Source organism: Strongylocentrotus purpuratus, unplaced genomic scaffold, assembly GCF_000002235.5.
Source record: "Strongylocentrotus purpuratus isolate Spur 01 unplaced genomic scaffold, Spur_5.0 spur5_scaffold_1, whole genome shotgun sequence".
Classification (NCBI taxonomy): domain Eukaryota; kingdom Metazoa; phylum Echinodermata; class Echinoidea; order Camarodonta; family Strongylocentrotidae; genus Strongylocentrotus; species Strongylocentrotus purpuratus.
In genome coordinates this window covers 10196307-10202430 of record NW_022145594.1, presented here as the reverse complement: position 1 = coordinate 10202430, position 6124 = coordinate 10196307, and positions in this window count along the sequence as shown.

Below are 6124 nucleotides of genomic sequence, written 5' to 3'. Positions count from 1 at the left end.
AACAGTGGAAGCCAGGCGAAGAAGAGGCAGACCTGCTATTTCCTGGTTCAAAGATATCCACATATGGACAGGGAAAAAGCTGTCAGAGGCAACAAGAGCAACAGCTGACAGAGAAGGATGGCGTAAACTTGTGATGGCCACAGCAGCGCAGCTAGCGCCACCTGACTGAAGAAGAAGAATGAAGGATTACAATGAGATTATAAGATCCCTAGATGTAGGACAAATACAAGGACATACCCGCAATGACGTCAAATGCGTCATCTAGTCACGAGACCGTATTTGCCCTATTATGAGGGGGTGTATAGCCCAGCAGGCATGAGATCTGTGGAAAAAATGAATGGTTATTATCATTTTTTGGTCAATATAGTGATTTTCTGAAAAATTTAAGGCTGGAATATTAATTAGAAATGTCAGAATGTGCGTGCAATGACGCCATATTTTTACATGTCAAACGAAAGAGCATCTTTCGGACTAGTTACGTGAGAGTATGAAATAGCATTTAATGTCATGCATGACTGATTTTAAAAATCCGGCTCTGAGATGCTCTGCACTTGGCCACTTAGAATGTGCCTGTAAAATTTCAAGAAAAATAAAGATCGTTCTGGGGTCCAAAGGCATGGGCGGAAAACATACAGGATCTGTATTATGACCGGACTTTAAAAAAAAAATCTCTCTAAGCCTTTTTATGGGTCGTATTTAGTATCATTGGAAAGAGAATTTCATGGTTGTTATTGTAAACCACTCTCTTTTTTTTTCTATGATAATCCTATCGAAACACGTGATGTAAAATATATTTATAGGACAAAATGGCGTCTTAAATGGCCCCCTTGACCAATATTAAAAATCCGGCTTCGAGTGGCCCTGCGTATTCAGTGCAACTCGAAATGTCACTGCAAATTTTCAAGGAAAAAAAAATGACGTTTAGGGGGCGAAAAGCTGTCTGAAAAAATGACGTCATAGTCGATACATGTTGTAATCGGGCGGAAACTCGGCGGAATTCGTTCCTTTGTTCAAATGCGATTTACTCACAATTTTATGTGTGAACATATATCATACTTGGTATCATTCGAAAGGGCACTTCATTGCGGTCAGTTTGACACCATTGTTATCTCCGCGCAATGTATTGCACGCATTGAACGCGTATTACGTAATGCATAGTAAATTCATCATTTTTGGCGATAACTTTGCGCTGACATAATCAAATTTTACCAAACTAAGCAGACAGTCATCAGGTATGGAAACATGTGTCTGCAAAATTTCATTGACGTAGGCACAAGGATCGCAATTTTAGAGTAACTTGAAGTTATTTCGGAATTTTCTTGAAAATGGCGAATGAAGGGCAATTTTCTCAAATTTGGGCAGTGTTAGGGTATATAATTTTGTATATTGCTGGAAAGGGCATATGTTTAAGTATCTAAATCCAAAAAACGGTACGGGTTTGCCAAGAAAGAATAGAGATAGGAGAGGGCGCTATTTATTTTTTGCAAAGCCATTGGAGCGTGAAATTTGGCCTGGCTATGTGCAATTATGAGAAAAAAATACTGTTAGATTTAAAAACAAAACAGAGTTTATATGAGAAAGTTATGGCAGTTTTAGATTTTTAGGGGTCCATTTTCAAGAATTTTAAAGATTTTTGACAGAGTCGGTTTCAGATTTACGAAGATGGCATTCTGAAGGTCAGGTTATTTGTCGCAGATAAAAAAAAAAACATCTCTTAGACTATCTAGACAGAGATGCCAACCCTTCCGTTTTTGCCGTATTTGTTCCGTTTTTTCGCTATGAATACGGCAGTACGTTTTTTGTATATTTTGTTACGTTTTTTTTTTTTTTTTTTTTTTTTTTAGTGACGTTTTTCTTAATTTCTGATCATTGGCTTTGTGTCGTAAGTGTATTATGCACCTACATCTTCAAACGATGCACGCAGGATGGTGATACGTGCCCTAAACTGCGTATATTGTGAATAACCCACGTGTAATGTATGCACGTCGCGCTCCTATCCGGGTACGTATACGTGGTACTGCTGGCTTTTTTAAGCTGCTCGATTGGGCGATATGTTAAGTTGAGAGATTTTTTCAAAAATACTGTTTTTTGCTCTTAAGAATTCTTTTTGTTGTTGAAGAAGGTTGGCATCTCTGTAGTTTGTTAAAAGTTTGTAGGATCTAGGATAGTGGAGATAGGAAGGAAGAAAGAAAGGCCTTAAAGTAGATATTCATTGATTTTAAAAACTAACTTTATTTTCATTATTGCAAAGTTGAAACTTTGATTCGACAAGGTTATCAAAATTCAATGCTTGGAAACATTCGAAGTAATGATTATTATAAATTACAAAACGCTTAAATACAGCCCCGGAATGGTGCCAGGTAAAAAAGGCAGAGGAAAAAATGTCAGAGGTAAAAATGTCAGAGGTAAAAATGTCAGAGGAAAAAATGTCAGAGGAAAAAATGTCAGAGGTAAAAATGTCAGAGGAAAAAATGTCAGAGGAAAAAATGTCAGAGGTAAAAATGTCAGAGGAAAAAGTGTCAGAGGTAAAAATGTCAGAGGAAAAAATGTCAGAGGAAAAAATGTCAGAGGTAAAAATGTCAGAGGAAAAAATGTCAGAGGTAAAATTGTCAGAGGTAAAAATGTCAGAGGTAAAAATGTCAGAGGAAAAAATGTCAGAGGTAGAAATGTCAGAGGTAAAAATGTCAGAGGTACAAGCAAAACAAAATGAGTGCCGTCATCATGTCTCAGCACTTTTATTACACTGAATGTCGAGACGTACTGCTACTGCATGGGCTAGTCTATTATATTCCTTTCTTCCATAATGTAAATTTTATAAATGGCTGTGTGTTGTATTTCGTACATTTCCTGAGGATAATACAATGTGGAAAATAGATTTTGAAATTTATTTTGTTGTGATCAGGCTTGCATATATGTATGAATGTCTAACATTTGTTGATATTTTGAATCGGTTGATGTGTTAATGTTTGTGAAACGGACCGGTTTGGCCGGTGCCAGCCTGCACCTATCCGCGTGTAACGTTCCAGAGACGAACAAAGTCCAAACGAAGAAATGAAAGTTCTCGACAAAGGTCAAGTGTTAAAGTGAGTAGTGCATTTAGTACAAATAGTTACACATAATCACGAGGAATCACGAAAAGTTACATATACGGGTTGGGCGCCCCGAACTCTGCTAAAGCTTTAGCACCTCATGGCGGCAAAAGAAGTGGAGTAAGAATAAGAAAATCAAGAAGTCGCTCCGAAAAGTAAAAACTCGCTCCGAAAACTAAAAACCCGCTCCAAAAAGTAAAAGACCGTCTCGATTCAGAAGCTCATCCCATTTTTAAACTCTCCGACAATTATAAATAACGATGTAATTTAAACCGAACCTCTGCAAAGCGCGCGCTTCTCTGGAATGTGATGGTGCGGTTGGCATTTAAAGATAAAGTTGAGTTCTTGTCTTGCGATTGCATTGTGAAAGAAACGGTGTGGAAGCAATCAGAAAAGGTTGATCATCTAGCATAAACATCTAAGTATTGGTATGTAGTGCAAGGTTTTGGAGTCATCAAAATGATAAAATCGTTGGCCCTTTCTTGGTAAAGTAACAAGCACTGTACACAGAAAGATATTGATGTGGGACTACACAAACATATGGCATACAAATCGGGCCTCATTTTAAAGCTGTTACTTGTCATATCTGGGATATGAAGTCATTTGAAATAGATTTTCAGGGAATAACTTTTTTCTTTGATGTTAATTCTTCCACACTTGCATAATAAGAATGATAAAAAACGCTCACACATTATTGTTCACCTTTCCCCAGAACTCAACCTTCTCTTTAATTGATGTAACATCGGCGGCTTTCTGCTTTGTATCGGAGTAACAAAGCTGCTTATTGATTTTCTCCCAGACTCTTTTATACCGCAATAGTAATCGACAATATTTTATTGCAACGCGCGCACTTCGGGAACGTGATGGTGCGGTTAGCATTGATAACATGGCTTTCTGCTTTGTTTCAGAGTATCAAAATACCAAGCCCACAAGAAAGTGGAATTGTCGGAAATATGCATTTATTGGAATTACATATAATAGTAGTCATTGCCACGCAGTTAAAATGTCCAACAATCTTCAAAAGTGAAGGAGAAGTGGGGGGGGGGGGGGGGGCGGGGGGAGGTTCATAGATGTCTGATCCTATTTTGGGGGCTGTACTGACTTTTCTTTTATTTAATAATTACACCATGCATGGAGCGACAACTCAGCCTATAAAACATGGCCAAACTTCTCGATTTTAGAAATCTTTTCCCCAGAAGTTTGCTCAGTGTACCAGTACCATGTGCTTTTACAAAAGCATAATATACCGGTATATAAATATTGAATAAGGCAGACTAATGGGACATGCATGGTTGCTACTCCGAGTTTCACGCCTTGCAAGCGATCATCAGACAAGAAAGCATTATTACATGATTCCTCTGCAACCTTGGTAAATACGCTCAAAATAAGACTTAACTGATACAATACCTGAATACAATATAATAAGAATTACTCATGAGTAGTTCTAATTGTATTTTATTAGTTAAATCTTATTTTAGGGGTATTTGTACCAAGGTTGTAGGATAATCATGTGCCTGATGATTGCTTGCAAGGCGCGAAACTCGGAGTAGAAACCATGTCCCATTAGTCTGCCTGCTTTGTTCGGAAGGATTTATTAGCAAAGCATTATATAAGAGGAAGGGGGAGAGCAGCCGGGTCACCGTGCCCCAGAAGAAGAATACCCTCCCCCCTCGTCTTCCTTCGGCAATAATCGGGCAAAAAGTCACCATTTGGGGCCGAAAGGTAAATAAATTTAACTGGGAAAGTGGAAAATAAAGCAGCGGTGAAATAACAACTGCAGAATATCCATCGCTGTTCTTTTTCGATAAGCCTTATAACCCGGGTGTAACCATAACAAACTTGCCACATGATTTTGTTTTTAATTTATGCCTCTTACATTTATACCTCTGACATTTTTACCTCTGACATTTTTTCCTCTGACATTTTTACCTCTGACATTTTTTCCTCTGACATTTTTACCTCTGACATTTTTACCTCTGACATTTTTACCTCTGACATTTTTACCTCTGACATTTTTACCTCTGACATTTTTTCCTCTGACATTTTTACACCGAGCCCCCGGAATAGCACCTGAAGAGCTCTCCGAACGCTGCTGAGATGTGTGAGATCACAGTATGGACATGACTTGCACAAGCAGACGATGTCCCATGACATCCCACACATTTTCAGTGCCTGTGTTTTCATCTTCTCTTGAGTTCTTTCCCTTACTTCACTACCGTCAGGCTAAATGTATAATCTATTGTCTCACTCTAAACCCGTGCATGGTTTTATTTTGATGACAAATGCAGCGATACCAAAATAAAGGAATCTGTCGCTTGTAAGCAAAATAAGACGCCATTGTATATTCAGCTGCACACACATCAGGGTATGTTCGGCGTTTCAAGAGGAAACAAATGCCGTTCTTATATCATTCCGGAGGGTTTTCAATTTGAAAGTCTGGTTTGTTTGATTGTTAATTAACCCCTATCCTGTGTATTTACAAGCAAAAGATTTTGGTTATCAGATTCGGGTCATATCCCCCTTTTGAATGATTTGACATGCCATTACATTTATATACACTAAACTCATTATAATTTGAGAAATAATAGCTTTGCAATTATGTTCATTCTCTATGGGATGTCGTCTGCTTGGGCAGTGTTGGTCCATATAGTGACGTCATTAAAACATCGTTATTTTTTCGGCGAATCTCTCGTATATCCCAGCTGCTATGGAGGTTGTTGTATTTGTATTTTTATAAATCACCCGATACGTAGTTGACCTAAAACTTGTACGATGGCCATCTGTTAGCTTACCAGTTTCTAGTGATACATTAGTTGACATATTTGTGACCTTCATTGAATTTCACCTTTAAAATGGACCAGAAACAGACAAAATGGCGCCTGGACGGTTATGCATGAGTGATTTCGAAAATCGAAGAATGTAGTGACCTTGAAGAGATGTTAGAGACTATGCCTATGAAATTTGAAAGGAAAAGGACATGAGGAAAACACCTAACTAGGAATAACAAGCACTATGTGCAAAACGAATGCGATTTC